The sequence below is a fragment of the Lichenostomus cassidix genome, chromosome 2, assembly GCF_008360975.1.
Source record: "Lichenostomus cassidix isolate B80296 chromosome 2, HeHo_3.0, whole genome shotgun sequence".
NCBI classification, from domain to species: domain Eukaryota; kingdom Metazoa; phylum Chordata; class Aves; order Passeriformes; family Meliphagidae; genus Lichenostomus; species Lichenostomus cassidix.
In genome coordinates, this window is record NC_139482.1 from 144,926,712 (window position 1) to 144,935,706 (window position 8,995).

An 8,995-nucleotide genomic window follows, 5' to 3' on the forward strand; every position below is an offset into this window, starting at 1 on the left:
AAAAAATCCCTGAACAAGTAGAGTACATAAAGCATTCTAGCAGGAGAGCAGAACTCATAGATATAATAAGCTAAATATTGCAAGAAGTATTGTAAAATAAAAAATCTTCAACTTTGAGTGCACTTGCTGTAGAGTGGAAAAAAACCCAAAACATCTGTCTGGGTTTTTATTAATTATATGGTACACTTAATAAATTGGTGTCATCACAAATTTACTACTGAAGATACCTTCGATGCCCTTGTCCACATCAGCAGGATACATGATGTAGCGGTGGCCATGGCACACCTGTGTGCCCCAGGACCGTGGGTGGGAGGTGAGGCCAAATCATGGGAATGAGATGCTCCTTAAGTGAGGGTGACAAAGAATTGCACGCCCAGGCTCCCTCGCTCTCCAAGTCATGAATATGGACCAAGCCTGCCTGCTATTCACCGCTCATCTCTCCCTCCCCCTCTTCCATATATGGTTTGCTTCTAGAATGTTCCCCTGTGTTAGAGCCTGTGTTTATTGTGGATTGGTTCTCTATATATGGTTGTACCCCCTATCTGTTAAGCCCTTGGTTGAGGCTGATGTCGCTCAAAAATCCCCTTTTCCCTGTTGGTCTCCCAGAATCTCTCCTCCCCTAGTCCCTCCCCCTATAAAACCCACTGCACGAGTGCGCTCGGGGCCACTCCGTTGCTGCCTCCAAACCTACCCTATCCTCCCATCGCTCCTCTCTTTCCTCCAATAAACTCCTTTGGAGCACCAGCTGAGTGGACTGCATGTCTTGACTTCCTGTCACGACCACTGGACCGCCTTCAGGCTCCGTTGGAGCTCTGACCGCCTTCCGACACAGTCCCACCCTTCCCCGAACTCTGGGTGGTGTGGCACCCTCGGAACCACCACAACATACTGAATGGAATTGGGCCCAGGGGACACCACTGGTGACCACACACCAACTCGATGTGTCACCATTCACTGCAACTCTCTGGGCCCAGCCATCAGTTCAGTTCTTAATTGAGCCCAGCCATTCCATTCAGTTCTTAACCCAGCAAAGAGTGCACCTGCCCAAGCTCTGGGCTGATGGCTTTTCCAGGACTCTGCTGTGGGAGATGGAGTCAAAGGCTTTGCTCAAGTCCAGGGAGACTCCATCCACAGCTTTTCCCTCAGCCCTGAGGCAGGTCACCTGCTCATCGAATGACATCAGGTTGCTCAGCCAGGACTTGCCTTTCCTAAACCCTCACTGGCTGGGCCTGATCCCTCCATAATCCTGTATAAACCATGTGATCTCACTCATGATGATCTGCTCCAGAACCCTGCCAGGCCCCGAGGCCAGGCTGACAGGCCTGCAGTTCTCCCCATCCTCCCTCCGGCCCTTCTTGGGCATGAGTGTCACATTGGCACCTCCAGTCAACTGGGACCTCCCCAACTGGCCAGGCCTGACAATAAAGGATGGAGAGAGGCTTAGTAAGCTCTTCTGCCAGATCCCTGAGCACCCCTGGGGGACTCCCGGCCAGCCCCATAGACTTGTCAATGTCTAAGTGGCTCTGCAGGTCACTAACAACTTCCTCTGGGAATTCAGGGGGCCTGGTCTGCTCCCTGTCCCTGCCTGCCAGCTCAGGGGGCTGCTTGTCCTCTGCAAAACTGATCTGACTGTTGAAGGTTGAGGCAAAGAAGACATTAGGTACCTCAGCATTAGGTACCTTTTCCTTGTCCTTCGTGATCATATTCTGGCCGCACATTCAATAAAGAATGGAGATTTTCCTTGGTCCTCCTTTGTTGCTAATCTTTTTAAACAAACACTTTTTATTGCCTTTAGAGTAGTGGCCTGATTAAGTGCTAATGGAGCTTTGGCCTTCCTGATTGTCTTTCTACATGAGGAGGGGGCCAAGGGGTAGGACACATGGTGGGCTGGGTGGGAAAAGTACTTTGGCTTGGCACAAGGTTTTTTTGGGGATGTTTAGGGGAGGAACACATAAGGTGGAAAAAGGGAAAGCTGCAGGTTACTGGGAGAGGAACAAGCGTAGTCAAAGTAGAGGGCCAAAGGCCTAAGAAAGACCTTTGTGAACAGGGGCATCTCAATGGAAACCACCAGGCCTCCATGACAAGGGGTGGCTCTGCCCACAAGGCCTTTGTGACCTATGGTGGCATCGTGCCTAGAGACCATTTTGACACGGGTGTGTGTGGTGGCCTGGAGGGCTCTTGTAGGGCCAAACTCCTGGAGTGGTCACTCCCAGGAGAGCACCTATTTGAGGAGGCAACAGCTTCTCAGGAGGCAGCAGCTCCCTCGGGAGGCAGCAGCTCTCCTGGGTGCCCATGGCCAGGTGTTTGTCGGAGCACCACCAAGATGATAAAGAGGTAGGAGGAGAATGCTCACCACCAGTCCCTTGAGGGGCAGCCGCTGCTGTACAAGAGGTGACAGGTGAGGGACAGGGATGGAGGAAGAGGCTGCACTGGGACCTGGGAGAGGCCTGGGGACAGAAACAGCCAGCCAGACCAGGCATCAGGCTTTGCTCTGGGGAGGAGCTGGTGATGGGATGGCCCAGGAACAGCAATGCCCCAGAGGCAGCAAGAGCAGCTGGGAACCCAGACCAGCCTGGCTGCTGTGGCCAGCATCTGCCCTGGGGCAAGGGCTGGGCTTGCCAGCACACAGTGGGGACAGTGTGCCTGAACAGCCACCTCTATCCTGTGCCTCCTCCTGCTCCCCACAGGTGCCCCAGAAGCAGCCAAAGGCAGCACTGCAGGTCACCTGGATGACCATCACACCTCTCCACGGGGACAGACTGGTCCCCAGACTAGTCTGTAACCTCATGGACACCCACAAGATTTGGAGGACACGAGGACAACCTGGAGGGTGGGTACAGTAATGTGGCACAGTAATGTGGCCAAAATGATTGTTCGTGTCAGACTTGCCACCTCTCCACGGCCCTCCACTGACAGTGGTACATGTACACCAGCTCAGCCCTCAACGGCCAAGAGCAGCCTCAGCAAGGGTCAAGCCAAACACTCTGCCAGCAGCAACCTCTGGGTTTTCTCCCACTGTCAGAGCATGGTCTGCGGGCCCCACGGTCAGCAGCCACCGAGAGCTTGTGTCACCTGCTCTATGGGGCACTATGGCTGCTGACAGGGCCTGGGAGACACCTTTCCTGGACAGCACAGCTGAAGAGCTCTGGCGAGGGTCAGCGGCAAGGCAGGGCCATCGTCTGCCACCCCTGCGACCTGCAGCTGGCATGCTGCTCCTCACAAGGACACAGCCTGCTTGGAAGCACCTGGGGCACATCGAGACAGAGAAGCTCACTGAGGTGCAGGAAGGGCATGGTGGCCAAACATTCAGGGACCTGTTTAGAGGCCTTGCCCCGTGCCTGTGTAAAGACACATCCACCAAGTCCACCTGCACCCTGGAGTAGTCAAGTGTCTGCCAGGATGCAGAGCCCCAGGTGATGCCCAGCACTCCTGGCTTGACCCCAGGCTACACAGGAGAGACAGGAAACTCCTCTGAGCTCCTGTCTCCTGCCCGGTTGGCAGAGCTGCTCCGTGGCTCTGACAGCTCATGGCCCTAGGACACTTTTCCAAAGGAGCCAGAGGAGGAGTGGGAGGAAGAGCTCCCAGACACAGAGGCTGCAGGAGAGGGGAACAGCCACCCACAGAGCGTGTCACTTGTCCCATTGAAAGAGACAATGACAGAGGCAGCAGCTTCTGCCCTGGACAGCAATCCCTGTGACGAAGGGCACAACGAGCCTCTCCCCATGGCACTGCTCGAAGACCCAAAGATGTTAGTTTGTGTCTTTCCTACTGAATTAGGTTTAGGATTAGAATTAGGATTAGAATTCCTGACTGAATTAGGATTAGAATTAGGATTAGAATTCCTAACTGAATTAGGATTAGAATTAGGACCGCCATTTTAATATGCCTGGTGTCAGTTACTTACCAAAGTGTGACTGATATAATGGAAACCATTGAAATGTATATGCTATGTCAGTTACCCACTCTGGCCTTGGTAGTTTTCTTTTGGAACGTATTACACCCAGTTTGTTAGGGGAAAAGCAGGGGATGATAATTCCCAGACCTTCATCTCCTCCTTCCCCTTTGAATCTGGCACATCACTTTTTCAAAATGTTCAGTTTCCCCTGGATGTTAAAGATACCACCTTCTTGTTATGTTATCTGGGAGGGTTCCTCTACATAGTCTCCAACTTGTCAAAACTAAGGGCTGAGATTTCCAGAGGGGTTGCCCAGACACCTGCCCAAGTTGTGGAAAATTCTAAGTGGTGTGGGGTATGGGAGGACATAGGCCAGACCCTGAAGCAATTTTCAGACCCAGTAGCTTGGAACTTCCCTGTAGACCAAATTCAGAATCCAGCTGAGGTGGGGAAGTATTTGAAGGAAAATTGCCAAAACATCACTAATGAAAAGGAAAAGCTCATTGCAATGTGCTGGGTCCTGGCTAACGCATACCTCACGCTGCTAGATACTGTAGGGCAGAAGATACAGCCAGAGGGTCAAGAGAATAAGTCATCAGACACACCAATCACTCCAGCTGGAGCTAAAACAGGTGGGGAGCCTAAACTGATGACGAACACCCCTGTCCAGAAAAGGAAGCATAAGACCAATCCATTTGGTCAGTGGATGGTGATGGGCAGCCAGGACCTTCACAGCCAGCACAGGAATCTGAGCCAGAAATTATTACTGAGTCTTGTCCATAGAAAGCCTCTATACCCTGCAGAAAGATTTCACCCGACGACCAGATGTATCTATATTAAGTTGGAATATTAAGTTGGATGGTCCGAATCAGGGACGTGGCAGGCGATGGTACAATTCTGGATGGCACTGAAACGAGGCATTTAGGATCCCTGTCCCTTGATTTAAGTATTGATCAAGGGATGACAAGGGGGCCTGAAGCTCTCAGCCTGCGGACATGGCTCTTAAGAAGTGTAAAGGAACGATACCTGTGCCGAGAAGATCTCCAGCTGCAGCTAAGTCCCTGGAAGACCATGGAACAAGGGATTCAGTGCCTAAGAGAATTGACACTGATAGAGATCATTTTCTCAGAAGACCAAACAATTAGGAGCCCTGACATGGTAAAATGTACTCCAGTGATGTGGCTGAAACTGGCACAACATGCACCACCAGAGTTCTCCTCTGCTTTAGCAATGATGATGTGAAATTAGGGGGAAGAGACAGTGAGTACCATGGTGAGGAGGCTCTGGGCGTATGCAGACACTGTGCACGGCCCAACACACGCAAGGATCTCAGCTGTGGAAAAGAGTCAGCATACAGAAGATGGAAGATAGGATGGAGAAGACACATCAGAAACTCAGGAAGGAGCTGAAAGAAGGCCTCCTCCAAGTTACATCCGTACAGACCAGAGGCCCTGTTACCAGAAGCAGGGATAGAGGGTACACCCCAAGAGCTGAACTATGGTTTTTCCTGTGTGACCATGGGGAAGACCTGAGTAGGTGGGATGGAAAACCAGCTTTTGTCCTCACAGCATGGGTGTGTGAATTGAAGGATGGTAAGGCTCAGAGAGGGAGTTCCACCAGAAGGGAAGTAGCTCGAATTGCAAATGACAACCAGAATTAGAAGAGCCCTGCCTCTAGCCAGGTAGAGGCCAGGGAAAATCGCATCTTTTGGACAGTGTGAGTTCAATGGCCTGGCACAACAGAGCCACAAAAATGCAGAGCCTTGGTTGACACCAGCGTGCAGTGCACCTTGATCCCATCAAGACACATGGGGGCAGAACCAGTTTCTATTTCTGGAGTAACAGGGGGATCGCAGTAGTTGACCCTTCTGGAAGCCGAGATGAGCCTAACTGGAAAAGAGTGGAAGAAACATCTTATTGTGACTGGCCCAGAGGCCCCGTGTGTTCTGGGCATAGACTTCCTCCGGAGCAGGTATTTCAAAGACCCAAAGGGATTCAGGTGGGCCTTTGGAATAGCTGCTGTGAAGGCAGAGGGCATTAGACAATTGAACACCTTGCCTGGACTGTCTGAGAATCCGTCTGCAGTTAAGCTTCTGAAAGGAGAAGAGCAGCGAGTGCCAATTGCCACCTCGACAGTGCACCGCCGGCTGTACCAGACAAATAGAGATGCTGTGATTCCCATCCACAAACTGATCTGTGAGCTGGAGAGTCAAGGGGCGGTGAGCAAGACCCACTCACCCTTCAACAGCCCCATTTGGCCTGTGCACAAGTCTGAAGGGGAGTGGAGATTGACTGTGTACTATTGTGGCTTGAATGAAGTGACTCCATCGCTAAGCGCTGCCGTGCTGGACATGTTGGAGTTTCAGCACGAGCTGGAGTCCAAAGCAGCGAAAATGGTACACCACGATTTACATAGTGAATGCCTTTTTCTCCATTCCTCTTGCAGCAGAGTGCAGGCCTCAGTTTGCCTTCACCTGGAGGGGCGTGCAGTATGCCTGGAACCAACTGCCCCAGGGGTGGAAGCACAGTCCCACCATTTGTCATGGACTGATCCAGGCTGCACTGGAAAAGGGTGAGTCTGCAGAACGTCTCCAGTATGTCATCATTGTGTGGGGAAATGCAGCATTGGACTGTTTGTATACAGTTGTGTATATATATATGTTTGTTGAATGTTGCTACCATGGACTGTATATAACTGTATATATATGTATAAATGTTTGTGTTTAGAGTAGAAATGTATTAATTTGGACATTAAGCTGATGGTAAGGAATAAGGGGTGCAATGTCCTGAGGTGACATTATGAAACCACTTTATTCCTTACCTGCCTGTTTAATGCCCACAGCTGCTGTACCTTTAAGATAGACCGGGGGGGAGGGCAGAGCCGGCGGGGGGGGGGGTGGTTAACAGCTAACCCAACGGTCAGTTCCACTAGCCGCACCTGGGGTCAGTTCAGCGGCCAACCCAACGGTCAGTTCAACTAGCCGCACCTGGGGTCAGTTCAGCGGCCAACCCACGGACCCAGGGGCAGGGCTGGAGCCAGTCCGGTTAACCGAACCGACACGTGCAAGGCAGCTATAAAAGCGGCTCGGCCCAACGCCCAAAGGGGTTAACGGCTCTGAACCGGGACTTCTTGAGGGGACGGTTCTCCAACCTGCACTAGCTTTGAAAAAGGTTTTGTTTGTTTTTCCTTCCCCCTGGCCTCCCCACCTTCTTTCCCTTCTCTCCAGCGCGGGGTGGCCGTGGCGGGGTGGCGCCCGGCCGGTCCGAGCTGCGAGGAGCCTCACGCCCATGAGTGAAGGAGCAGAGTCACCAGAATCCACGAGCTCTGCCGGCTGTGCCATCGGCTCCTTGCAGGCCCCCTGTTGTAAAAAATAAAAAGAAGGCATGCGGGTAGGCTGGGGACGAGCGGCAGAAGGACGCACAGCAGGCAGTCTGCGGTTCTCCAGTGGTTTATTATGCGGCACAGTAGGGAAGGTCCGGGGAAGGAGAGGCAGGGCGGAGAAGCAGGGACGGGCGCGGGGTCTGGAGCTCCGGAGGCTGCAAGCTGTCGGCGGCAGTTGGTGTCGGGCAGCAAGGTGTCCCGGTGAGCAGGACAAAATGGCCGCTGAGCACACCGTGGAATAGGGTCTTAAGGGGAAGGAGAGAGGGAGTGGTTTGGCATGCAGGCCAACCGGGAAAGCCATAGGGAAGAGGGACAGGGGTAACAACCAATCATTACAGGGGAGGGGAGGATACATAATCCAAACCAACCAATGGGGTACAACTTAGGAGGGGAACAAAGGAGAACAGTCTGGAAACTAAGCCATATATGGGAAAGGGGCAGGGGAGGCGTCTGGGCCAATGATCTTCTTAGCTGGTGCATACATTGCCGCAGGGGCTCATGGGCTGATCTCACTGTCACCATGAGTGAGACAGCACAGGCTGTCCCTGCCCCCACGGCCGGCCCTCTAGCTGGCAACTTGGAGGTAAAAACCTCACATCTCCCCCTTTTTTACCAACTAAATGAGGGAAAGGAGAACAGTTTGAACATTTTACTCTGAAATCTATGGATGTTAAATGTAAATGCCGAATCATTAACGACTTGCACAAAATGTGCTTGGAGCAATTTACGCGATTTTAGAGTAAAAGTTCGATTTAAAGCAAATAAGGAAACACAAGTATAAATAACTTTATTGGATGGGGAAACCATTGGAGAGCTCTTTATGGGGGAAGGGGTACGTGCAAAATCTTTATTTTTCAGCTCGATGGTTTGGAGCTGCCGGCAGAGATTTTTCGTAATTTCAGCTCTGGTGTCTCTGCTTGCCGGTGGCTTTTCTTGATGTTTTCTGGTAGTGCCTCCAATAGCAGCACGCGAATGAAAAGTATGGTTTTGACCTGTGGAGACACTACTTGAGACACCGTTAGAGCAGATGGCGGTTGGCAGTGCTGTAGATGTTCACGGGTGCCCGAAGCGGCATGGGGGAGGGAGACATAACCGGCGGGAAGGAGAGCGCAAAAGGCGGGAAGGGAAAGCGGGAGGCGGGAAACGCGAAGGTTTGTGGGAAGAAGAAGCAGCTTCAGGGGACTCGAGCACGCCATTTTAGATGTTAGAAAAGAGCCCCCCACCGCTATTTTGGGGACTCACGGATTTCTTGGGGTTAAGGTCAGGGAAGAGAAAAGGGAAGGGGGTTTGCCGTTGGCCGAAACCGGACATCAAGGCAACGGTCAAGGGCTAAATTGGTCAAAAACCATTGACCGAAGCCGGACATCAAAATTCCAGACAAGGGCGAAAGGGTAAGGGAAAAGGGGGCAGCCGTTAGCTGAAACCGGAGATTAGGTCTCAGTTAAGAGCTTGGAAAGAATTTTGTGGCTGTTGACGAAGGCACAAGGCTTCCATCAAGGGCACTTTTGCGACCGTTGGCTGAGACACGAGGTCTCAGTCAAGGGCAATGGGGTGAGATTTAAGCGGGTTAGGGAAAGAGGGGTGAGGGAAAAGATTCGTTGCCGTCGGTTCTGACCATCCAAGGGCAACAAATTAGGTTTAAGGGTTATAGGGTAGCAGTTTAGGGAAGATTTTCTCTAAACAGCGGGAAGGTCTGAGGGATACGCTAAAGCAGATTTC

The 8,995-nt window shown here is 52.0% G+C and overlaps 1 pseudogene; it reads left to right on the plus strand.

The window, feature by feature from the left end:
* Positions 1–2,077: 2,077 nt before the first annotated feature.
* On the plus strand, positions 2,078–5,555 carry LOC146442456 (uncharacterized; annotated as a pseudogene).
* Positions 5,556–8,995: the final 3,440 nt, after the last annotated feature.